The sequence below is a fragment of the Dendropsophus ebraccatus genome, chromosome 2 (genome assembly GCF_027789765.1).
Source record: "Dendropsophus ebraccatus isolate aDenEbr1 chromosome 2, aDenEbr1.pat, whole genome shotgun sequence".
Classification (NCBI taxonomy): Eukaryota; Metazoa; Chordata; class Amphibia; order Anura; family Hylidae; genus Dendropsophus; species Dendropsophus ebraccatus.
In genome coordinates, this window is record NC_091455.1 from 116,245,402 (window position 1) to 116,272,595 (window position 27,194).

Below are 27,194 nucleotides of genomic sequence, written 5' to 3' on the forward strand. Positions count from 1 at the left end.
CAGTGAATCATACTGAATTTGTCTAACCATCACTAGCAGATATACAATACCGTGTCTATAAAGCTAAGAGTCAGGAGCGATCTGCTCCCAGGACACTCATGCGGTTTATTCTATCTGATATTATCTGATAATCGCAGTGATATCGCAGGCTGCCAAATTGAGCCACACTTTTCATCCATATATATCACAAAAAGTATAGAAAGGCTTTGGTTACACCGCTTGTTTATAATTATAGTGCTTGAAAAGCACTATATTGTAATCCGTATTCTTCTTCTTCTTCCAACTATTTTTCTGCGCGTAATACAGCCCGAACCTGGAGCCGAAGCTGGAGCCGAAAATAGCCGAGAGAAGCCGAACGTGACGTCACGGAGGAAGCCGAAGACCCGAACGAACACGAGGACGCCGCGAACCCGGAAGACGCCGATCAGGAGCCCGGGACAGGTGAGTAATGTACAAATACCTGCTCTGGACCCCTCGGCTACCTAGCTGAGGGGTCCAGGGCAGGTATTTACTATTTTGTGGGACTCTGATCGCCGTGCCACCGGCCCGATCGCCGTGAACGGCCGGCTGGTACCGGACAGCCGTTCACGGCGATCGAGCCGGTGGCACGGTGAACACCATTACTTTTTACAGTAATGGCGGTCGGTGCCGTCCTCGGACAGCACCGACCGCCATTTCTTTCCGGGTCATCGGGTCACCGATGACCCGGAAAGGTTCCGATCACCGCTATTGGCTGATCTGAATTGATCAGCCTATAGCGGCGATCGTAAGCACGGGGGGTGTTAACCACCCCCCGTGCCGTGAAGCTAAGATGGCCTGCTATGATTTATAACAGGCCATCTTCCCCGATCGCTGTGTGCGAACACGCAGCGATCGGGGAAACATCGGGCGTACGTATACGCCCGTTTGCGTTAAAGCCCACCCTGCGGGAGCGTATACGTTGGCCCGATGTCGTTAAGGGGTTAATGCTGGGCTCTAATAAGAACCCACCACTAATATCTGCTGCATTTTCTTTTATTTCTGGTTGAGTATTTTGTATTACACTGAGATGTTTTCCCTGTGTACAGTCTATTCATGGTGTATACATCAGCACTAGTGTAATCACATTACAGCGTATATACGTGTGTATGTCAGTGGCGTATCTGTATATTTGTTAATGGTGCCTCTGTGTATATGTGTGTCATTGTCTGTGTTTGGCGCGGGGGGGGGGCAGCGTACAGGAATAATGGGGCCCCATACAGTTTTTTGAATGAAGAAGACAGAGATCATGTTCTAATAACACCAGACTTAATTGCTTTTCTTCATGACATAGCATTAGTTATAACTATTGATAAAAAATAAAATAAATGGGCATTATAGTTTAAGCTGATAAGCTGAAATCAAGTCTGATGGTTATTAGAACGCAAACCTGTCTTGTATCTTAAATCTTAAAGTGTCATTGATGGTGTAGAAGTCCTGTAAGGATCCTTGCTATTGTGTGCTTGACCTAATCCAGACATGTGCATAGGATAAGAACGCCACACATGTGGTTTCAATTTACGAGCAAATAATTGAAAATTCTTAGCAATTCTTCTGATTGACACCTGTGATAACTGGCTCACATACAATTCAAGGTAACAATAGACTCTGCTGTGCGTTATAACATGAATGGTTAAATTAAAGTTGTTCGTATAGGATTAGTCATAATGTTCTTTGAAAACTGAGCTGCACTGTCATAAGTCATAGTCGGTAATTTAAAGGGTTTTTCTGATTTATATATTATCCTGTGCATAGGGGACAAGTATGAGATTGCACGAGTCTTACCTCTGTTCCCCCCCAGGATCTCTAGATCAGTGCACTGACTCCTTGTTTTTAATGGAGCCGTTGGTCAGCACTAGGGATGGTCCGAACCTGCCGAGGTTCGGGTTCGTATGAACCCGAACGCTCGGCAGCAGATTCCCGCTGTCTGCCCGCTCCGTGAAGCGGGCAGATACAGCGGGAGTAACGCCTGGAAAACTGGGATACAGCCTATGGCTGTGGCTGTATCCCAGTTTTCCAGGTGGTCCTCCCGCTGGATCCACCCGCTCCACAGAGCGGGCAGACAGCTTGAATCATTACCGAGGGTTCGGATTCGTACGAACCCGAACCAGACTCGGTTCGGACCATCCCTAGTCAGCACGTGACCCACAGCTCCTCTCATTCTCTATGGAGCTACCGGAAAGAGACAGGTGCTGTACTCAGCTTTTTCTGTCAGCTTCATAGAGAATGAATAGAGCTGCAGGTCACGCATCGCCCCGCAGCTCCATTTATAACATAGGATTTGAGATGCATAACAAAAAATTCCCTGAGGGCACAAATGTCAGAACCCCCATAATCTCATACTTGTCCTCTATCCTATGGATAGGGGACAAGTAAGTTTAAATTGGAAAACAACTTTATTCATTATAATAATTTTCAGAAACAAAGCAAGAAGAGGCTTTGGTAATTTCTATAACTCCTTCCAGTGGACAACTCTCACAAAAATGTTCTCACTGCAGTACTGCACTGCTTGAATTACTCTTCACTTTAATTAATAAACAAGGCTGTAATGTCAGGACTATTTCATCAGGAATGTGTTCTACTTCAGAGCCCTGCTTGTGGAATATTTCTCCTTTTTTCTTTATAGCTATTATAGACTGAATGACTCAACTGAGATCACTTCTTACAAACATTTTATGGCAATCTCAATACTGATAGGCAAAATGTCAAGGACAAGCGGCTGATTATTCACTGAAAAGTCCCTGGCCCATTAAGTTTGATAGAAACACTTTTATTGCTAGGGAATGCAAGTCCACCTGTCACCTAGAAATTTTTACATATTTATTTTTAATTTCATTGATGAAACATGAGGACAACGGATCACCTAAATGCTTCAAGCACAGACTGCATTATTATAATGATGTCATTGTGGATGTGGGTCTGTTGTCAGGTGTGTATATATTTTTATTATAGGTGTACTTGTATAAAATTATAATATAAGTGTTATAAAAAAATGGCCAGATACAAAAACTTCATTATCTAGTTACTGACAGGAAAAACAGACTGTAGAGCTCAATTAATTTATCTCCAATGTAAAAGGGGAATTTTAGCCCAGATTTATCAGTTTGGCGCTCGCTTAACTAGGAATGCATCAACCATTGGCACATATGGAATATGGGGGATATGTTTGGCTTGGTTACAGCACCATTGTGGGGAGAGGGGGGTAACTCAATGGTCGAGGAGTCCTGTCTCAGTTATACTTGAAATTTAAAGGAGTACTTTGTACCAAAATGAATGCTGATTACAAGTGTTGTTTACAAATGCCTTATCAATGGCTTTGAGTTTTTCCTATTTTAAGTACATCCCACTTTTATTTATAGTGATTGTGATATTTATGCCTATTGCACTCTATTTGTCACCGTTGAATGATAATATGTTTCTTTACCTGTTGGCTGATTCCTACCGTACCCCACCTACACCAAGGTTGTCCCTATGAACACCTGACAGGAGGCTCACTCGGCTGTGGATGATGGTGGATTACTGGTGTACAATCCCTCATAGTATGTCAGTGGTTCAGCAACATCCACAGGTCACCAGGGTGAAGTTAAATCTGTCAGTTACCTGTCAGGTTACGTTAGGTGGCCTGTTCTAAAACTATTTCTCCATCTGTCCCTGATACCAAATCAACCTCCTATAAACCTTTCTAATGCTGCGTGTACACGTAACGATTATTAGCCCGATCGTACGATTAGCGATGTCGGATTTACGTTTTTTTTTTTATAACGATCAGCGTTTAGACGGTACGATATATCGTACGAAAATTCGCACTGCGATCGTTTTGCGATCGTTTAAGCCTATCTCACACATTGGTTAAATCGGCGAACGACTGTTTACACGGAACGATTTGCGAATTTTTTGCGTACGATGAACGACGATTTGCTGACCTGCTGAAAGATCACGATGTAAGATTTATCGTGCGTCGTTCGATCGTTCGCTGCGTTTACACGTACGATTATCGTTCCAATTCGACCGTTATCGCGCAAATTCGCACAATAATCGTTACGTGTAAACGCAGCATTAGCCTGCCTCTCTAACTGTCCCTCTACCTATCTCTCTATAGCTAGTGTAAATGTACAGTTCACTGTACAGGAGCTGACTTGCTATATGAGGGCAAAAGTGTGATGTTGCAAGGGATTATGGATAATTCCTTGCACTCGTGCTTTTGATGTAATATTACGTACTATGTGAGGCCGCCATTTTGTACGAACTTTGGGACGAACTTTCAAAAAAGTTTTGTTTGTTGACTGATACATTTTTTTTGTAAAGGTCGCGAGGAATCTCCGTTCGGGATGTTCGGTTCGCTCATCTCGAAATATGATGATTATTATGGCCATTAATATCAAGCAACCGATGTTATTTTGCCTAAAAAAGAAGTTGTAGGAACATAGGGGGAGATTTATCAAACTGGTGTAGAAGTATAATTGTCTTAGTTGCCCCTAGCAACCAATCAGATTCCACCTTTCATTTTCCAAAGGATCTGTGAGGAATGAAAAGTGGAATCTGATTGGTTGCTAGGGGCAACTAAGACAATTCTACTTTACACCAGTTTGATAAATCGCCCCCTATGTTCCTACAACTTCTTTTTTAGGCAAAACAACATCGGTTGCTTGATATTAATGGCCTCCCTGTTTCGAGGTTATGAAGGCCTCCCTGAAGTCCAGCCCAATAAATATTTCATATCTTCAATTGAAACACCTTCAAACACCTTAAGAACCTCATAATGTGTTATTTATTGAGATTTGACAAATCTTGTAGTCCATACATTGATCTATCTTCCTTGCACCTCCTTGTGCCAGACCAATCTCCTAGGGATGTCTGTGTAATCTGCTGTCAAACCCATCAATGCATGCTCTGATAGACTTTATTTTTCTCAGTATGACACCCAAATTTTTCACACAGTAACACAGATTTAGTGCACTCAACTCTCCGAATGAGGAAATATCTAATGTTCAATCCTATTGCACTCACCTGCATATCCTTAGAAACATGTTACATGGAAAAAAAAATGTCCAGTAGCAGTAAAGTATCTATTTTTACTAGAATGGCAATAAAAATTTGATTTCAAGTGAAAAAAGACTGAAGCCAACATGTTTCAGGTAAATTTCCTTTACACCAATATGATACCAATAAAAACTATAGATATAGATCGTGATGGAAAAAATTACACTGCAACCAGCCCCTGTAGGTTTTCAATTCAATAGTCTCTATTGTAATATTTAAAATATTGTAGTAATTTGATCGCTTTAATGCTTTGGTATACTTAACACACTAAAGCATTATTACACAAATCTATGGCAGGCCTAAAGGCCATTGTTAGGCCCTCAGCTAGAATGGCAACCATCTGCACTTGCAATCCCATTTGTAGGTTGCCAATAGTAACAGAGGGAGCTCTCTCGCCTTAGCTTCCTGCTCTCCCGCTCAGCCAATCAGTACCTTGCCTAGCTGCAGCCACTGATTGGCTAAGTGGGAGAGCAGCAAGCCTGGCCCCCTTTCAGCAAGTGTAAAGTAATGTATGTGTCGGCAGTTTGTGAGTTAAAGTGACACTGTCACCCCCTTTTTGCTTTTTGACTGCTCTCCACAGGTGTAAAGGGTAAATGTTGCAGCTTTCATTACTTATTTTATATTATTCGTCATGGTGCTTGTTCTGGTAAAAAGTGTTTTTTATTATCTGTGGATTGGTATATGTGGGCGGGGCTTTGTGGCCTAAGTGCCACTTAGCCCCGCCCCATCCGTGACGCCTTTGTCACATAGGCCCCGCCCCCTCAGCAGCCATTGGAAGGGCCAGCCTAAAGATTTAGGCCCCACCCCCTAGATTGACCCACACCAATGGCCGCTAAGGGGGCCGGACCTATGCGGTGATGACATCACAGATGGGGCGGGACAATGTGTCGCATTAGAGACTAAGCCATGCCCCTTTGGCGCAGTAACAAGCGGATTAAAGTACACTTTTGACAAGAACAAGCACCATGATTAATAATCTGAAAGAAGGTATGGAGACAGCTAAATTAGTCATTTAAACATTTTTAATGATGTAAAAATGACAAAATGGGGTGTCACTTTAAGGGGACGGGGGATTTACATACTCGCAACGGTCTGAAAGATCCGCTGCAAGTATTTATTCACATAGGACCTCGGATCAGAACGGATCTCACTGCAAAATCGCGGCAAGATTTCTGCTGTGATCTGTTGTGTGTGATGGCACCCTTAGTAAAAAATCTAAATAACCACTGTTTTATAATCCAAAACTGATTATAAATGAAATCTTAAAATACATATACACCCAAAGTGGTGACTAAAAAATTGCAACTTATCCCGCCAGAATAATTAGCTTTATATCTATGCTAATGCCAAAAAACTTTATGACCTGGCACGTGAAGGAGGGTCTTGAGGAGAACTCTAATGTAGGGCATATAGATAACAATTTTAAGGGATTTATGGATAAGGCACACTGGTAATTTGTATTCTATGCATTTGTTCTTATGCAATTTGTAATTATATATTTATTTCATGAATTCATTGAATCTATGATGTGAAAGATATGTTTAAATATTACTTTCCTTTTTAATATTATTTTCCTGAAATTTCTGCTGATATTTCCATTAGAAATTCTAAGAGCATCGCTTGACTATGATGTTTTTTTTAAATGTACTCTTGAGTATCGTATGCAAGAACACAGTGTGCATTGACCTCAAGCAGATCATCAGGCAAATCAGTCTGTCAGCTATCCAAGCCTCATGTATTTTCATTTCTATTGTGGAAGGTTATGCTGAACCAAATCATTCTGACCCTTTTATGCTTCTGTAAAATAGAGGAAAGGGAAGCTCAGTATTATACTGGAAGTAATGGAAAGGTCACTTACTAGGTGCAGGCAGACTTGAATATATTGATATATTTTCTGATGAGGTCATTCAGCGGTCTGATCTTTTCTTCCTAGAGAAGATAACTATAAGTTTAAAGGAAAGCAATATCAGAAGAATGACAATTTTTTTTTTCTGTGACTTAATCAATACTTTATTGACCTCTCAGTAAAGGAAAGCAAATGCATATCCATATAGTAAGGACTGCTCTTACTTCTACAGTGAAGTCTAGAATATTTCTAAAGCTTATTTGCAGAAAGTGATTTGAAATTTCAATTACATGGGAGCTTTCATGGTCATGTAGTAACTTAGAGCATAATAATAGACTATAAATTACTGGCCAGATAAATGACACTGTATGTTATGAAAATGTATAACTGTTACTTAACCCCCTCAGGACCAGGCTAATTTTCGTTTTTGCGTTTTAGTTTTTTCCTCCTTGTGCTTAAAAGGCCATAGCACTTGCATTTTTACACCTACAGACCCACATGAGCCCATATTTTTTGCGGCATTAATACTTTGTACTTTGCAATGACAGGCTGAATTTTTGCATAAAATATGCTGCGAAAACAAAAAAAAATTATATGCACAGTAAAATTAAAAAAAACCCCACAATTCTTTTTCTTTGTCCTATGGAAAAACTGACATGTTATGTATGTTCCTGAAATCGTTACGATTACAACGATATGTAACATGTATAACTTTCATTGTATCTGATGGCCTGTAAAAAATTCAAACCATTGTTAACAAATATATGTTCCTTAAAATCGCTCCATTCCAAGGCTTATAGCTCTTTTATCCTTTGGTCTATGGGGCTGTGTGAGGTGTCATTTTTGTGACTTTTTGATCGCTTTTTATTACAATTTTTCTGGATTTGATCCGACCAAAAATGCACAATTTTGCACTTTGGGATTTTTTTGCGGTTACACTGTTTATTGTGAGAGATCAGTAATGTGATTAATTAATAGTTTGGGCGATTACGCACACGGCGATACCAAACATGTTTATTTATTTATTTATTTTTATTTATAAAATAGGAAAAGGGGGGTGATTCTGACTTTTATTAGGGCAGGGGGCTTTTTATTAATAATGACTAGAGATGAACGAACCAGGTTCAGGTTCAAGTCGATCCGAACCCGAACGTTCGGTATTTGATTAGCCGGGGCTGATGAACTTGGATAAAGCTCTAAGGTTGTCTGGAAAACATGGATACAGCCAATGACTATATCCATGATTTCCACATAGCCTTAGGGCTTTATTCAAGTTCAGCAGCCACCGCTAATCAAATGCCGAAAGTTCGGGTTCGGATTGACTCGAGCATGCTGGAGGTTTGCTCATCTCTAATAATGACACTTTATTTTTAATTTTACACTTATACTAGAAGCCCCCCTGGGGGACTTCTAGTATAAGTGCACTGATCTCTCATTCAGATCAATGCTGTATAGATATGCAGCATAGATCGATGAGATCGGCACTCGTTTGCTTCCGGCTGCTGCAGCTTGAAGCAACCGAATGCCGAGCTGAGATCAGCGCCTTTGCGGCGCAGACCCCGGCTGGCATCAGTCACAGAGATCGCTCCTCCGTGACAATGTCACAGGGGGAGTGATCTTCCCACTAGACACCAGGGAAGAGCTGCTCTGAAGTCTTCAGATGCTGCTGTTAGGACTTGGACCGTGCATTCGGTTCCCGGCGTCGCCGATGCGTGCAGCCAAAGCATACATAACCACTCAGGCCAGATGCTAGGGGCACGACGATGGCGTCCATAGCAGCCGGACTGCTTCTCATGTTTTTTAATTACTCTGCTCTGCTACTCCGTGTTGTAGCAGAGGCCAGGGTTTCACTCCCCTGGCTGATCAGCATAGCTGTTTTGTGTGTTGAACTGATTGTAGATTGACAGCTGACTCTGCCAATCAGCTGTCAGTAATCTTGAGTCTGGGACCTATAAGTATCCTCCCCAGTCTACTATGCTTCGCCTGTGAAAGTCCCTGGCTTGCCTGGTGTTACTTGATCTAGCGTTCCTGCATTCATATTCTGGTTACCTGACTTAAGCTTTGACTACTTGACTATTCTTTTGGACACGATTTGATACTTTGTTGCTCGGCTGGTTTTGACTCAGACTTCTGACCTTCCCTTTATTGTGTTGTGTATTGTCTTGTTTTGTTTTGTGTATTCACTGTAGTGAGATCAGGGACTGCCGTCCAGTTGTCCGTTTGCTAATTAGACCATCTGAGGCAAGCAGGTAGGGGCAGTGGGGCGGGTGCCAGCTTCAGGGCTCACCTGTCCTTGTGTCTCTCTGTCCTGATCCTAACAGCAGCTGTCAACTTTGACAGCTGCATCTTAAGAATTAATTAGCGGGCACGGCTACATGTGGCACCCAGGACCACGGCGGTTCAGAGCGGGGTCACCGCGCGGCCCCGCTCCGAACGCCCCCACCCGCGCGAGGACGTACAGTTACGTCCTCGTGCGGGAAAGGGTTAAATAAATGTTAAAAATAAATGCATTCTGTATTATGTAGTTGTTACTACAGATCTGTGCCATTGTTTTGACATTGTTAATTGTTTCTGAGGCCAGAATTAGATGGAAATCTCTAGATTGAGATGGTGAAATAATGAAGAATCTAACTTTTAAACTAATTACTTAAAGACATAAATACCTGTAGGATTTACTATGTTCAGCTGGTTGGATTTTATTAATCAAGTGCCTCACATACATAGTAGTTCCGAGTACCTAGTAGTCACATATATTACATTTTACATACAATGCAGAGGCATAGGTAGGGGTCTAGACTGGGAAGGGGTTGGGTGAGTAAGTTTAAGCGGGCCCCCAACCAATTATGTTACCCATAGGGAACCTCAGCAGACAATGCTTTCTGAATAATAAAGGGTATATTCAGCTACGTTACTCATAGTGAGTAATGATTAAGAACAGTGTAAAAGGCTTTCTACATTTAACATAATTAAACATATAAAAATGAAAAGGGTTATCCAGGATTAAAAAAAAAACATGGCCACTCTATTTCAGAAATGGTATCACCCTGTCCTGTTTGTGTGTGGGATTGAAGCTTAGTTTCACTCATTGAATGGAGATGAGTTTTAGGCTATGTTCACACTGCGTACGAGTCCGGCCGCATTTCGTACGCCGACGTACATGTGCGGCTGAAAATATTTGGCGTGGGAAAAATAGACATGCGGCCGGATGCGTATGAACCGCGAACATATGCCTGTAGTACAGTTATGCTTCCCTAGCTTGTTTCGAAGCGATCTGAGGCAGGTCATTTACTTGGAAATCTTCGTCCAGCCCAATAAAACTTACAGAACCTTTTGGATCGAAAAATCAAGTTTAATTTGGCTGAAATAAGTACTCCGTACGGGACCGCATAGAAATCCAGGGCCGTGAGTTGGAACATTTCCGTCCTCAAACAATGGTCTTGTTCATTTTTCACGCGCCGTATATGATCCGGCCGTAAGCTCATACGTAGTGTGCACTGTGCGGGCGTATATTGTATACTTTCAAGCGAACGCATCAACCTCAAAACTACGTGGGTATATTCGTGGTTCGCACTACGGCCGGAAACATACGCAGTGTGAACATAGCCTTAATACGCACGGAACCAGTTGATGCTGTTTTTTTTGGAGGCATTCCAATCCTTTATATACCCTTTAAAGAGGAATTCTCATCTACGAAACTTTTTTATTTGTTAGATAATGCAAAAGCAAGGAGTTTTGGAAATGCTTGTCATTAGCAAAATTGCTTACTTTTGCATTTTGTCCCTGTTCTATTACACTATTGTTGACAGCTCATTGCCTAGGTTACTGACCCCCGCCATCCACTCTGTGAGCCATGTCCGGGCTGCTTACATTCTTGGTGGTTTAGACCTTAACAGCTGGTAAGTATACTTTTTACAGCTTCTGTGCCTTCCTCTGAGATTACAAATGAGTCTATGGCTTATGATCTGTGATCTCAATAGGAGACACAGAGTTGATTCAGCTCAGCATTGCTGCATGCCTTTCTCATTCGCCCCCCCGCCAAACGCCAAAAGTGAGAGTAGGACGTGTCAATACCGGTCTAGCTCGCAAGAGAAAACCCTTTTAGGTGATTGCAGTTACATCCAGTGACTCACATGGGGCGTCTTTTCCTTTTTTACCAGCCCAGATTATTTTGAAGACTTCTCCCAGTCATAACTCCTCCATCCAGAATCTGCCAGAGAAACATTTAAGGTTCCTTTTTCCAGCAAACATAGTAGTTAGGCCCCCCTGTGCCCCCATATAATAGGTATGCTCTGAACTCTCATGTAGTAATAAGGTCCCCATATAGTATATGCCCCTCTCTGCTGTCCCTATATAGTATGAGACCCCTCTCTGCACAGCCCCCCATATAGTATAGACCCCTCGGTGTAGACCCTCTATAGTATAGATCTCTTTGTGCAGCCCACCATATAGTATAGTCCCCTCTGTGTGTAGCCCTATATAGTTTAGGCCCCTTCTGTTTAGCAATCATGTAGTATAGGCCCCACTATGCAGCCTCCCATATAGTATAAACCCTTTTTGTGCAGTCGCACATATACTATAGGTCCCTTCTGTTCAGCCCTCATGTAATATTGTAAACTATGCAGCTCTGCCATGTAGAACAGGTCTCCTCTGTGCATTCCCCTATATACTATAGCCTTCCCTCTGTGCAGCCATCCTATTGTATAAATCCCATCTGTTCAGCCCCATCATATAGTATTGGCCTCTCTGTGCAGCCCCCATATGGTATAGTTTGCCTCTGTGCACCTCCAATATTGTATAGGCCCCTGTTGTACAGTTCCCTCCCATATAGTATAGGCCCCCTCTGTACAGCCTCCCTCCAATTAGCATTGCGCCAATCTATACAGCCTCCCACTGTATTGTATAGGCCCCCTCTGTGCAACTCCCCCCCTTATATGGTATAGTCCCCCTCTGTAACAACCCCATATACTACAGGCCTCTCTTTGTAGCCCTCCAATATAGACTTCCTCTGTGCAGCCCACTCTTTAATATTGTATAGGTCCCTTCCACTCAATCCCTCCCCTAATATAGACCCCCCCTTTGTGCAATCTCCCCATTTAGTTACCAGTGCAGCCTCACCCCATATAGTATAGACCTCCTCTGAGCAGGATCTCTGTGCATTCCACCCCCACTTAGTATAGGCCTCCTCTATGCATCCCCAATAACGATAATATTTAATAAACTAATAATCTCTGGGCAAGCATGATGATGTTGTATCATTGTACCGGCCAGTACAGAGGGAACGCGCTCCTGCTTCTCATAGGCTGCATGACAGAGGTTTCTGCGGTCTATAAGAATAAAAAGAGTAGTGGGTATTAGCAGCGCCTGCTATTGTTCTACTGCTGAGCGGGCAACTATTGGCAGTGAGTGAGGCTTCCCAGTGCGTGGTCACGCACTGTGTATCTTAAAGGCTATACTGCTGCAGCCTGTATTTAACTGTATGTGCTCCTCTTAAAGGAGAAGTCTGGCGAAAATTTTTATTAAAGTATTGTATTGCCCCCCAAAAGTTATAAATATCCCCAATATACACTTATTATGGAAATGCACATAAAGTGCTTTTTTCCATGCACTTACTACTGCATCAAGGCTTCACTTCCTGGATAACATGGTGATGTCACGACCCGACTCCCAGAGCTGTGTGGGCTGTGGCTACTGGAGAGGATGATAGCAGAGGGATGCTCAGAGTCCCTCCAGTGCCCTATGTCCCTCAGTGTCCATCTGCCATCATCCTTTCCAGCAGCCACAGCCCGCACAGCTCTGGGAGTCGGGTCGTGACATCACCATATTATCCAGGAAGTGAAGCCATGATGCAGTAGTAAGTGCATAGAAAAAAGCACTTTATAAGCATTTCCCGTAATAAGCGTATATGGTAATTCATATAACTTTTGGGGGGCAATATAATACTTTAATAAAAATTTTTGCCAGACTTCTCCGCAGCACCTGCTACTGTTCTACTGCTGAGCGGGCAACTATTGGCAGTGAGCGAGACTTCGCAGTGCGTGGTAACGCACTGTGCATCTTAAAGGCTATACTGCTGCAGCCTGTATTTAACTGTATGTTGTCCTCTTAAATGGCATAACACCCAACAGCCTGTGTGGGCCCGGAAGTGACCCCCTTCCCCCAATTGTGCTTCTGATAAAGAGTGACCTATTTGTAGTGTTCATTTCTTTTAATGTTGATGATTATGGCTTACAGCTGATAAAAACCCTAAAGCAACAATTCCCACCCTTTGTCCCCTTAGCTAAGACTTCTGATATTGTCTTTGGGTCATGAGTGGCTTGACACAAGGAATGCAACCGTTGTAGCTCATCTCCTGAATATGTCATTGTGTGGTAAGGCATTGACTCCAGCCACAGTCCACTCTTTTTGAATCTCCCCCAAAATCTTGTATGGTCTGTTTTTAACAATCCCTTCAAGGCTGCAGTTATCCCTGTTGCTTGGGCATCTTTTTCTACCATACTTTTTCCTTTCATTACACTTTCCATAAATATACTTAGATATAGCACTGTGTGAACAGCCAGCTTCTTTTGCAATGACCTTTTGTGGCTTCCACTCCTTGTGGATGGAGTCAATGGCTCTCTTCTGGAAAACTGTCAACAGTCTTCCCTATATTTGTGTAGCCTACTGGACCAGACTGAAAGACTGAGGGCCCATGTAAAGGCTTAGAAAACCTTTTGCAGGTGTTCTGTGTTGATTAGCAGATAAGAATGTAACACCTTTGAGGTAATTTATAATAGTAGTTGTAAATGTGTTTGTGTGTATATGTGGCCTACATTTATGAGCTTTTTTTCTGTGCCAAATTCATCAAAATGGGTCAAAGACTTCCAAAAAGTCCACCAAGAAGATTATGAATGTTAGTGTTACACTAAGTTAAAAGAAATAGCCAGGGCCGTCTTAACAGCATTATGGGCCCCTGGGCAGAGGTGCGAATTGGGCCCCACCCCCGCGGCCGCCGCCATCAAAAACCCCCCCCATCTTTGCAACCCCGCCCCTAGCCAGTACAATTACGTACAATAAAAAATACTAATTATTGTTAACATAAACTTTAATTCACAATACAGTCTTTCAGCAGCGCAAAAACAAAATATAACCGTGCGTGCCTCACCAAACCAGACCAGGTTGGCTTCAAAGTATCCAAAAAACGCAATGGAGACAGCACTTCCAACAGCAATCTGCAGGGTTTATTGTCACACCAGTGCAACATGTCTCATCTATACAGAATACAGGGAAACAACATGGTTCATATATAATATAATAGTCATGTTGTTGCTCCTCTGTCTATATGAGACATGTTGTTTTGCCCTTCTCTATATATATGCCAGATAACAAGCAACAAATATTACCACCGCATACTGACTAACACCACCGCTGCTACTGACTAATCCACTGTACACAGATCACTATCACCTCATCCAGTCATATAGAGGTACCCAGCTCTACACAGGTTCTGTACACCATATACAGTATATTACAGTGCAGATACATCAAGTGACTCACATGAGACGTCTTCTCTGATCGGAGTTCTTCCCTTTTCATCTTCTTTTCCATTTGCCCTGTGCCGTTATAAGAACTTCTCCGAGCCACGAATCCACAGAATCTGCCAGACAGACATATTAGGCTCCTCACTCTGTCACCATCCTCATCTCTCTACACACTGCACATCTGTATTGGCCCCTTATAGATAGCTCCCCCTGTATTACCCCCTTATAGATGGCTCCCCCTGTATCCCCCCCCTTATAGATGGCTCCCCCTGTATTACCCCCTTATAGATGGCTCCCTCGTATTCCCCCCTTATAGATGGCTCCCCCCTGTATCCCCCCTATAGATGGCGCCCCCGTATTCCCCCCTTATAGATGGCTCCCCCTGTATCCCCCCCTATAGATGGCTCCCCCTGTATCCCCCCCTATAGATGGCTCCCCCTGTATCCCCCCTATAGATGGCTCCCCCGTATTCCCCCCTTATAGATGGCTCCCCCTGTATCCCCCCCTATAGATGGCTTCCCCGTATTCCCCCCTTATAGATGGCTCCCCCTGTATCCCCCCCTATAGATGGCTCCCCCCTGTATCCCCCCCCTATAGATGGCTCCCCCTGTATCCCCCCTATAGATGGCTCCCCCTTATTGCCCCCTATAGATGGCTCCCCCCTGTATCCCCCCCTATAGATGGCTCCCCCCTGTATCCCCCCTATGGATGGCTCCCCCGTATTCCCCCCTTATAGATGGCTCCCCCTGTATCCCCCCCATAGATGGCTCCCCCTGTATCCCCCCCTATAGATGGCTCCCCCCTGTATCCCCCCCTATAGATGGCTCCCCCCTGTATCCCCCCTATAGATGGCTCCCCCCTGTATCCCCCCTATAGATGGCTCCCCCTGTATCCCCCCCTATAGATGGCTCCCCCCTGTATCCCCCCCTATAGATGGCTCCCCCTGTATCCCCCCCCCTCCTATAGATGGCTCCCCCCTGTATCCCCCCTATAGATGGCTCCCCCCTGTACCCCCCCTATAGATGGCTCCCCCCTGTATCCCCCCCTATAGATGGCTCCCCCTGTATCACCCCCTTATAGATGGCTCCCCCCTGTATCCCCCCCTATAGATGGCTCCCCCTGTATCCCCCCCTATAGATGGCTCCCCCCTGTATCCCCCCCTATAGATGGCTCCCCCGTATTCCCCCCTTATAGATGGCTCCCCCTGTATCCCCCCCTATAGATGGCTCCCCCGTATTCCCCCCTTATAGATGGCTCCCCCGTATTCCCCCCTTATAGATGGCTCCCCCGTATTCCCCCCTTATAGATGGCTCCCCCCTGCACAGCAGATAAAAAAAACAAACACCCAACTCACCTACCAGCGCTCCCCCGTCGCTGCTTCCTCTCCTCTTCTGCCCCCGGCTGATGCTTCGCTCCCCGGGGGATTCTCAGGGAGCGCACACATCCGGAAGCTCAGTGTGCGCCCAGGCCGGGACTTCCGGTACAGGAAGCCCCAGCGACGCGCATTGAGGTTCCTGATGCGTGCGCTCCCGGAGAATCCCCCAGGGAGCGACGCATCAGCCGGGGCCGGATTTCCTCTTGCGATCGCAAGCAAGAAAGTGCTTGCGGTCGCAAGAGAAGGGGAAGGGGGGGCGCGCGCAGGGCCGTCTTACCAATTGGGCATGGGAGGCGGCAGCCTGGGGACCCTTGCGTCCTAGGGGGCCCCTGCCCGCTGTCACAGCGGGCAGGGGCCCCCTAGGACGCAAGGGTCCCCGGGCAGCCGCCTACCATGCCCAATGGGTAAGACGGCCCTGGAAATAGCCATTTAAAGGGAATCTGTAAGCTCCCGGACCCTACCTGAGGTGGTGACAGTGTGCTTTAGTTGCCAGCCCCCTTGTGAGCATGGTACCTTTTGGTAATTTGTCCATGCAGTGGATTATGCATAATCTTACATCTCCTGTAATGAGTCAAACAGAAGTTTTTTGTGCCACACTCTGACACGCCTCACCACTCCTTCCTCCTCCCTCTTCTTCATGAATAATCAATGCTGCCTTGCCTCCTGCTCACTCAGCTGTCAGCCAGTGTCTCTGAGCAATCCTCTGTCAGCCAGTGTCTGCAGATCAGTCCTCTGTGGGCAGCTTATGTCTAAAAGAAACACTCAACTATAGTTCAATCTTTGAACCCAAATGTGTTGGAGCTATGGTCTAGGGCAGGGGTACTCAACAACTTTAAGTGAAGGGCCACTTACCGGGGTCTATTGTCAGGTGAAGGTCCGAGCTGAACATCAGTAGGAAACGTGTTTTGTTACTTTTCACAAACGTTGTTTAACTATTTACATACAGAATTGATGCTAATTAGTGGGAAAACTGGCATTTTCTCTTTCACCAGCCCTTTCAAATTAGGTACAAAGGGGGTGACTGCCCTAGTAGTATATAGCCCCCCTGTTGTTCCCTCCTGAAGTATATAGCCCCCCCTGTCGGCTCTGCCTGTAGTATATAGCCCCCTGTGCACTCTCGCCCTCCCATATAGCCCCCCTGTAGTATATAACCCCCCTGTGCGCTCTCCCCCTCCCATATAGCCCCCCTGTAGTATATAGCCCCCCTGTGTGATCTCCCCCTGTAGTATATAGCCCCCCTGTGTGCTCTCCCCCTCCCATATAGCCCCCTTGTAGTATAAAGCCCCTGTGTGCTCTCCCCCTCCCATATAGCCCCCTGTAGTATATAGCCCCCCTGTGTGCTCTCCCCTTGTAGTATATAGCCCCTGTGCGCTCTCCCCCAGTAGTATATAGCCCCCTGTGTGCTCTCCCCCTGTAGTATATAGCCCCCTCCTATATAGCCCCCCTGTAGTATATAGCCCCCCTGTGCTCTCCCCCTCCCATATAGCCCCCCTGTGTGCTCCCCCCCTGTAGTAAATAAGCCCCCTGTGCTCTCCCCCTCCCATATAGCCCCCCTGTATTATATAGCCCCCCTGTGTGCTCTCCTCCTGTAGTATATAGCCCCCCTGTGTGCTCTTCCCCTATAGATGGCTCTGCTGGGGAATCCCCCGACACTGCCCCCAGCCCCACAGGCGTACTGAAATCTAAGGACAGTACGCCTATGGGGAGTGAGGCAGTGCGGTGGGGAGTGGGACACATGGGGGCCGTCCCGGTAGAGCGGGAGATTATTGTCCCGGCGGATTCGGGTGGTTTGGAGGTCTGGGGTCCGGACGGCTGGCCTCTGCGGTCCGGGATCGGACCGCGGTCCGCCAGTTGAGGACCCCTGGTCTAGGGGTAACTCACCTGTCTATAGATCTGCCAGCAGTTCATTCTCTGGTTCAAATCCCCTAATGAAATCTAGTGGATGGCTGCCATTTAAAATAATGGCAATAATTTGCCATTAAATAACGGCCATCCACAAAATTTCAGAAAATTCACAAGTGGAGCAAGAGTTTTTTTCATCCCACCACTGATGTACAGCAATGAATCCCCCGTCCCCACGAGTTTGCAATGTTTAACTATTTCACAATAGTCTAATTTTCTGAGATACTTACTTTTAGATTGTTATTAACTGTAAGCCATAATTATTAATAATAAAAGATATAAATGCTTGAAATACACTTACATCTATATAATATGTGAGTTTCACTTTTTGAATTGAATAACCAAAATATAAACTTTTAATTAATTGAAAAGCACCTGTATTTCCTTACTAGCATCCTATAAATGCTACTGTCCAACCTTTGGGACTTTAGACACTTATTTAATAGACAAGATGACCCAAGCTTATTTGCATATGTGCACAATGACTAGATGATTTGGCATGTGAGTTCTTTTCAGTATATATTTCTTCAAAAATAAAATGTAGGCTCTTCCTGTTTTATATAGAACTTAGCCTACTCATGGCCTTGTTTTCTGTTACCGTCATAGTGCATTAGTATATCACTGGTGAGTTGTATTATGTATATAATGAAAGGTGTAGGATGCTAAGACTGATGTATTTCAACCTAGAAAGATAGAGCATAATGTCCTATTCAGGATGTTATTTGCAGTAGTCAGAAAAATAGGGTGAGATATTGATTTAGAAAAGCCATTTCCTTCACCTTTTATAATGACAATAGCCATTGTTAAGGCTAATATTATGTCACTGGAATCGTGTAGATAGGTTGAAGTTGCTTTTATTTTTTAAATAAAGGTCAAGCTGCTAATATTCAGATTTACAACAGACATTCTGCACAGAGGTCTAATAATAGTTTTCTATCTGCTATTCATAAAACCAAGGATGCTCACAGATTTTCTGTAGCGTAACAGCTTTAATAGCAACAGTCATCCACCTGTATGAAATTGGAATATATAATTTAGGCACCATTATGATGTCAGAAGACGGACACAAATAGTGATCACCTCCCATTTTTTGGTGAGAGCAAATAGGGACTGTGTTAAAGCTTGTCCAATCCAACTTCTTACTTAATGTAAGTATTTATCCGCTCCACATCATCTTATAAAGACTTTAAGTATACTAAAAAAAAGAAAAAAAAGCTGTACGAATGTCACAAGATTAATTATACAATTTAAATCACTCCTTTCCTTTTTCCCATTTTTCAACTACAATAATACTTGATATTGTTGTTTGCAGAATTATAAAAAGTATTGAAATAAAAAGTTTTCATCCCCAGACTATCCAAAGCCAGCAGTAGAATGGAAATTAAAAGCTATCAAAGTCAGATCACTCAACAAAAGAATGAGCCCTTACTCTGCTTCAGTGGGTTTTCCACTGTGGGTTTTCTGCTGCAGGAATTTGCAGATTTGCAGTGGACCCAATGAAATCAATGGGTAGTGAAATCATTATAAGGCTGATGTATATATGAGCTCACTTGGCAATAACTCATGATTGTTACTGGTGTATTTTGTTTCTTGGCTATTATATAGGCAGCTTATTTGTTGTTAAGTATAATAACCCGGCTAACCTGTCACAGTGGAATGCTCCCCTTCAATAGACCAACACAGTCTCCTGACACTTCCTTCTATATGGCTCACACTTATAGCTCCAACATGGTGCATGAATGAGCCATAAGGCTGGTCAGTTATCAAATTATGTTGACTGTGATCTCAGGCCTGGGAAGTCAACTCAAAAGTTCACATAAAGACCCACCTGGAACTCAATAGAATCAAAATTCTCATATGTACAAGGCAGTTTTTTCATTTTCCATAAGCACGGAATTAAAGGGATTTTCAAGGTTTTATTTAGTGTCACTGTGTTGTTGTTTTTTTTTTTGGTGCAGAAATCAATAGTACAGGCAATTTTAAGAAACTTTGTAATTGGGTTTATAAGGCAAATATGCCCTTATCTGCATTCAAAAAGTTTTTTCCCAGGTCCCCCCTTCCCACACACTCTCTCTCATCCACTGCTCATTATCAGGAAACCTTGACTGTTTTACATCAGTCGGGCCCTGTCTGTTCTATGAAGAGGGGAGGGGGAGGAGGAAGGAGGGAGATTAGTCGGCAGCAGAGTGCAGAGAACAAAGGATTACACAGTGGGGAGCTGTGTGAAGCTGGTATTCAGAGGTCAGAGAGGTCAGTGCTGAGGTCAGAGGAGATAACTGGTGATGTAGCTGTAAATTAACTTTGTTGTCCTGTTTTGGTGCCTCATCTCCCTCCACCCCTCTCCTCTCCATAGACAATCATGAAGACAGGAGGGAGAGCTATAAAGTGCTTTTTCATTATAAAAATGCATTTTTCGGCTAATAAACCCAATTACAAAGTTTCTTAAAATCGCCAGTACTATTGATTTCTGCAAAAAAATAAAATAAAAAAAATAAAATAGCAAAAAAATTAGCAAAAGCCTCTTACATTCAGGCCCGCATTAAAGGGAGGGCACCTGGGGCACGTGCCCTCTCCTTTCCTCTCCTTGCACCTCCCTCATCCTGTCAGCAGGTGCAGTGATGTGAAGTCAGTATGCCTGCTGGAGGATCAGTCCCCACAGCAAGCCTCTGGCGAAGACCAGCAGCCCCTTAGACTCCGCTTTCTGATGCAGATTACACTATCACTTTCATAGGCTCAGCAGATCCACTACACTCCAGCTGTTACAGATCCCTACTATTCTCCCAATTCCTGCCACCGCTCTCTGCCTGTCAGCACACTCAAGGGGATGATTGACAGAGAAACCAGTAACGGCCTATCTGCCTGTCAATCATCCCCTCCGAGCACTTAATTCATCCCCTCGGAGTGCAGCAGCAGTGCTTGTTCTAACTGCAGCAAGAGACGGCTTTCATCTGTTCCCAGGTTCCTTGCCACAACTTGAGTGGAGCTGAGATCCGATCCTGTTGGTTAACCCTTCATCGGCTGCGGTCAGTGTGATTGCAGCATATAGAATGTTTACAGAGGTAGGGAGCTCCCTCTGTTCTCCACTGGCAGCCGGCAGTTCTGGTGCTGATGGCATGCATGGTAACTGGCAACATGGCCTGTGACTGGCCTTCAGTTTCCTGATAATGGAAGCCTGATCAGCTTTACCTATTGGTGCAGCACTGTCAGGAATATTACACTGCAGTGCAAATCTGTACTGCTGTGTATTATATCTGCAATAAGAAGATGGCTAAAAAAATGCTGCTTTTTATTCATCTTCTCTTTGTAAAAATATTGCATGTACCCAAGAATAGTGTAGTGACCCGGTACAGGCCCCTAAATCTTTATTGTACCTGAGTAAGGTAACTCCCTCGGGTTCACACAGGTGGGATGAAGTATCCTTGTCAGTTGGTGTTATTTCCACTAGATGTCACCAAAACATTTGTTGTTCTCTTACGCACAGCTGAAGGAGACATGGGGTTAACTGTTTATATGTCACATGTTGTTCTTTGTCCATTCACAGGTGCAGGTGCTATCCATCATCCTATCCTCTGCCTTCTCTCTCTTCACATACACAGCACCACCAACATTTACTGGAAGGTTTAGACAGACCCCTGTAGAAAGAAGTTAGATCCTGGTGGGAGGAGTTAGTCAGTTTTCAGTCTGTAGTTAGTGTGTGAGGAAGCAACTGGATCAAGTCTCTGCTGAAGTTAAGCCAGGGCCTGGCTTAGGCAAGGTCCCATGACAGGGACACAACCAAGCAAGCCACAGATTCTTCTTATGCAGTGCTAGAAAGTATGAAGGGGAGAGCAGCCACAGAAGGATTACCTTGTCCACGCAAGAAACCTCTCTAAAATGTGTACGGCAGTTACCTCAGCAGTCAGAGGAACTGACCCCAGTGGAACAAAGTTACTATAGGAAGTCTGGGTATTCCACAGCGCAGTGCAGAGTCTGCTTAGCCAAGACAACATGTGCCTAATGGACTCTTTTGTCCTACCTCTGACTAATAGACTCATATAGAGATTTTTTACATGTACGTATTGAAATTTTCTGGCATACACTCTGAACGTTTGGGAAACACACAGTGTAATCCCAACCTAAGAGATACAGAAACAGACAAGGAAGAGGTTGAACATGGAAAATCAGAGTATGGAAAGAAATGAAAGAATTCAGGTCTAGAACGCTTTAATTCAAAATTACGCTGCGGTGACTGTATAGTAATTTTCAAAGTCACTGCAGTGAAGATGACCTCAGTCTGCATCCATCAGGCTACAGCTTAGTTTCACCCAGAGCACAGGGGTCCATTTTTTTACATTTAATTACAATATATATTTATTTTAAAGGTTTGCACGCCCCAGGAGCAGCTGGGAAGTATAAAACTGTGCTTATATAATAGTGTGGGAGGTGTGCTATGTATTATTCTTTAAAGAACAATTCTAAATACACATAAGACTTCTAATTTTATTATGTAAGCAATGTTTTATTTTTGCTTTGATTTCCTTTTATTGTACTTCATTTATGAATACTGAATATTTAAACCATAAGAAAACACAAGCTTAATTTTTTTCACTGAAGGGTGCGGAAACATTATTTTGAAGCAGCTACCCTGCTGAGATATTCAATTGCATCTTAAAACAACTCTACTAGTGACTATTACTGCAAGCATCATCAACACTTATTTAAAGAATAACATAATATTTAACAGAATGGCACTGTTGGAAGGCAATGGGCACAAACAAATTATACACAAAATGATTTATCAAAAATAATACAAAATGAAAAGGAAATCATGTAAGCTAAGAATATTTTATCCATTTTTTAAGACCAGATAATGTAGACAAACTCCTATCACCCAAAGCTTTTTAGGATGAATTCACATGGGGCGAATACACTATAAATTTTATTGCTTTGGGTTTGTGTGAGAATACAGAATTTGTATGATATTATAGTACCAGCAGATATTATCATGTGCTTTGTAAAAAGAAAAATCAAAGTGGAGCATACAGAGAAATTGACCTATACTGTGGACTTTAAGGAGTGAATTAGGGCCCATTTTAGCTTTTCTGCTGCCTGAGGCCAGAACCCACGTAGTGACAGTATAGTGATCAGGGTACAGTTACATCCAGTGACATCCAGTCTTTTCTCATCAGTCATTCATTTTCTCTTTTCTTCACCCTTCGGTCCAGGCCATCCTGAAGACTTCTGTTAGCCATGGCTTGTCCCCGCAGCCTCTATTCGGACAAACGTTTTAGGCTCCACACTTTTCCAGTACCCTCCTCACCCTTATACAATACCCCATCCATAGTGCCCCAATATGAAAAGTTCCCCCTATTTGACACACACACAGTAACAAGTCCCATCGCTTCCTCCACACTGTGAATATTTCCTTTTTGCCCTCACACCTAATGAAATCCCTTCTCATGTAGTCATCACCCCCCTCCTGTCTTCTCATGTAATCAAAATCCCTCCCTCATGTCCCCTCATATAGTCATAATCCCTCTCCTGTCTCGTCATATAGTCATAATCCCCCCTCCTGTCTCCTTGTACAGTCATAATCCACCATCTTGTGCCCCCACATAGTCATAATCCCCCCATCCTGTGTTCTCCTAATCCCCCCTCTTGTATCTTCATAATTAGAGATGAGAGAAGCAGCTGAAAATTCATTTTGCAAGGTTTGCAAAATGAATCACATTTAGGGTCACATTCAGGAAAATTTGAAAATCTCATGTATCAGGAATCTCAATAAAATAGCCAAACTATAGTAGCTAAAAAAGTAGGAATTACAGAGTAACGTTTTTTTAACAGACATTTTTGTAACAGTGTCAAAAATGTTAAAATGACAAAAAAAGGTCAATCATTTAGTTTCCACCATTGACAGCAGTGACCTTGGTGGATCAGTGGCATAATATCAATTTTCTCCCAGGACAGCAGTGGATATTGGTAAATGAGCTTCGTAAAATGACATTTTGTCTCAGGACAGCAGTGGACATTGGTGGGCCAGCAGCATCAAATCAAGTTTTTTCCTAGGACAATTACAAATCTTTGTCAGATGATGTCCAACATGGTAGTTTACAGTATCAATAAACTACAAATTTATCAAAAAGGAAGAAGAGACTGTGTAACTGTTCTTCAAGTTGTGCTGAAGGATTTATTATAAACAGGGTGAATACTAACAAAAGGTGAAAATATTTCTCTGTACAAATGCCTGCAGTGTTCCTGCCTAGACACTACAGTGGAACCCCCCCTGATATGGGTATCCCCACAATTCCAGATGCTGTCCCTACACTAGGAACACACTCATTATGAACATAAACACCTATATGTGATGGAGCGGTGTTCTTACAATTGTTAATAAATATAGTACAATGATAAAATAACAAATGGCAGGAACAGATGATCTGATTCAAGCAACAGTTGTTACCAATGTATAATTGTAAACCAACTAGTGTCACATATATTGTCTACTTCTATGTAGTTGTTTCAAACTTATATCTACCTTATATACAAGTTTTTGTATTGTCAATAGACCAAGCCGTCATATGATGGTAGGCAAATAGACGTCACAAGACAAGGGTGTCTTTCAGCAACAGATAGCTGCTGGTAGTAGCTTTAGAACGTTATTATATCTAGAGATGAGCGACCAGGTCCGACCAGACTTTCGGATTTTTTCGGAAAGTTGGGTTTGACCGAATTTCGGATTTTTTCGGATTTCATAGATTAAAGCATCTATATGATACGGGGGTGGTGTATTTAGTTGAATTTACATGTCAGTAACATCATTATCTTTTTGATATCTCAAAGTCATTTTTTTTCACAATATTCACAATTACAGGGTCCATGCAGGAAATTCACCATTACAGGGGCTATGCAGGAAAAAGGTCACAAATGCAGTGAAGGAGAAGCGGTAGTCATTAGAGGCCAGTGTACACTGGGAGGAGTATATACGGTAAGCCCTTGCATCTGTGGGTTGCTGCTGCACCTTCTGTTTTTTTGTCTGTACTTAAGCCACGAGCAGCGTGTAACCTGCAGTGTGAATAGAGTCATAGATGTGCGGCTAATTTTCCCTTTTTTTCTAGCACTTTTTAAAGATATAATGCTTACACCTGCACCAGGTATTTTTGTCTCTCAGGATAAGACGGATGTGATATACACACCGTCAATCAGAAGGGTCCAAGTATAGAAATTGTGTATATATATATATATATATATATATATATATATATATAGCACTTTTTTAAGATATAATGCTTACACCTGCACTAAGTATTTTAGTCTTTAGGATAGGACTTGTATATCTGTACTGCACGTTTTGGTTCCGTGCACCCTTTGCTGTCCAATGCCTAATCTATCTATCTTTCGCCCTCTCTATATTTCTCTCTCAATCACTAGATGTTTCTCCTCTCCGCTTTCCTAATGTCTCCTTTAAAAGCAATACCAACGTCACACAGGGGGTGGGCTAGTGCAAGATCCCTGCTGATTGGATGTGTTCCGGGCATCATGGGAAAGCGCGTTTCCCGCCCGGAACACTTCCGCCTTTCTAGAATGGCGGTTGCCATTTTAGAAACCAAGATTTAAAAAAATCCGAATCCGATCGGACTCAGATTTTTGGGAAAATCCGAACCGGATCCCATACCGACCGAACCGGTTCGCTCATCTCTAATTATATGACGTTCAGAGGACATCATCCTCTATGATATATACCCCACCAAAAACCCTTCTTATAGCTTTAAACCACTCAAGATACCACAAGAGCCATTAGAACGTCACACAACAAGTACCCTATCAGAAACCATTGCGCAAGCTCTAAGTACTCTTGTGATATCTTAAAAACCCCAAGAATAGTTATCATCCAGTTACCATGTATGTCCTGAAAAATGTAACACAAATGGTAAGATTCCATGGCACAAATGCCAAGGTTAAAAACCTATGGCTATGGTTAACAAGGTAATGGAAATGTCCTCTTTGTGAACCATAGTCATGGTATTGTGCCGAGGGACTGGCGTAAGGCAAATGTAATGCCAATCTTCTCTAGGACTTCCACAGGTAACTATAGACTGGTAAGCTTAACGTCAATTGTAGGGAAACTGTTTAAGGAGCTTATAAGGGACTACATACAGGAATATGTAGGGCATAATAGTTATAAGTGATAACCAGCATGCTTTTACTGAGGACAGAAGTTACCAACCTAATATGTTTTTATAAAGAGCTGAGTTAAAGCCTGGATAAGGGGTGGCTGTGGATATAGTACCTGGATTTTGCAAAAACAGTTGACACTGTCCTTCATGGGTGTCTAATTGGTAAATTGAGTTCTATAGGTTTAGAAAGTTTTGTTTGTAACTGGATTGAATAATGGCTTATTGATTATACACAGAGTAGTGATTATTGATTTTTACTCTGAAGGGTCCCTGGTTATAAGTAAAGTACCTCAAGGTTCAGTATTGGACCCCCTTCTGTTTAACTTGTTTCCTAATGATATTAAGGATGAAATTAACAGTAATGTTTCTATCTTTGCAGGTGACACCAAGCTTTGTAGTACAGTACAGTCTATGGAGGATGTGCAGATGTTACAGGATGACTTAGACACACTGAGTGTTTGGGCGTCCACTTGGCAAATTAGGTTCAATATGGATAAATGTAAAGTTATGCACCTGGGTAATAATAACTAGAGATGAGTGAGTAGTACTTGATCGAGTAGCTATCCGATCGAATATTACACTATTCAAAATACTCCTTATGGATCGAGCCTACAACAGAAAACGCAGTAATAATTTGTTTCGCCTCCACCCTTCCCTGGTGCCTTTTTCTAGCCAGTAACCATGTAGGGGTGTGAGAGAGGCCGTAGGAGCATGCTGTCATTGCGAGAACATCGTCTACATTCATTTGCTGGCTTATTTATGTGACCTCCACAGTATAAGCACTTGGCATTTACTGCTCTTCGTCAGATGCCATCTTGAAAGTAGTCAGAGAGAGAGAGATTGGAGCAGGGAGAGATAGGATTTAGCTGATTGTAGGCAGGCAAAACCCCAAAAGCCATTTTTAGGGCTACAACTATACACAGCACAGGATTTATCTGGGCATAATCAGCAAATCAACTGCCTAACAGCACATCAGCAGCTGCTGCTCACTGTGAAAAATAAGCTGCAGTGTATCCACTTCCTCCTTCACATATCCACATGTACATGTTGCAGGTAGTTGAGTGAATAGATTTTGGAGTAGGAACAGTGAGGATTTTTTGAGTTTGTAGGCAGGACAGATCTACTACAGGGCTACTACACAGCACAGACAGCATATAGCTGCTTCTTCCATTAAGAGTTCATAGACTAGCAGCATACCAGATAGTGACACAGACAGCCAGCCAAGCAGCTTATACTTATCTTGCATAAACTTGTGTCAGAATATTGTCGCAGTAGTTGATTGCCCTCTGCTCCTCATTGAAAGCAATAAAATACCTGCCACCTGTCACCTGTAAATGTTGACA

General features: G+C 43.2%; 1 long non-coding RNA gene across 1 annotated transcript; it reads left to right on the plus strand.

Moving 5' to 3' along the window:
- The first annotated feature begins 2,866 nt into the window (after positions 1 to 2,866).
- LOC138784635 (uncharacterized) lies at positions 2,867 to 27,194 on the plus strand. Its single transcript, XR_011361894.1, has 3 exons — positions 2,867 to 2,947; positions 24,549 to 24,662; positions 26,231 to 27,194. It is a non-coding gene; the product is annotated as an uncharacterized lncRNA (long non-coding RNA).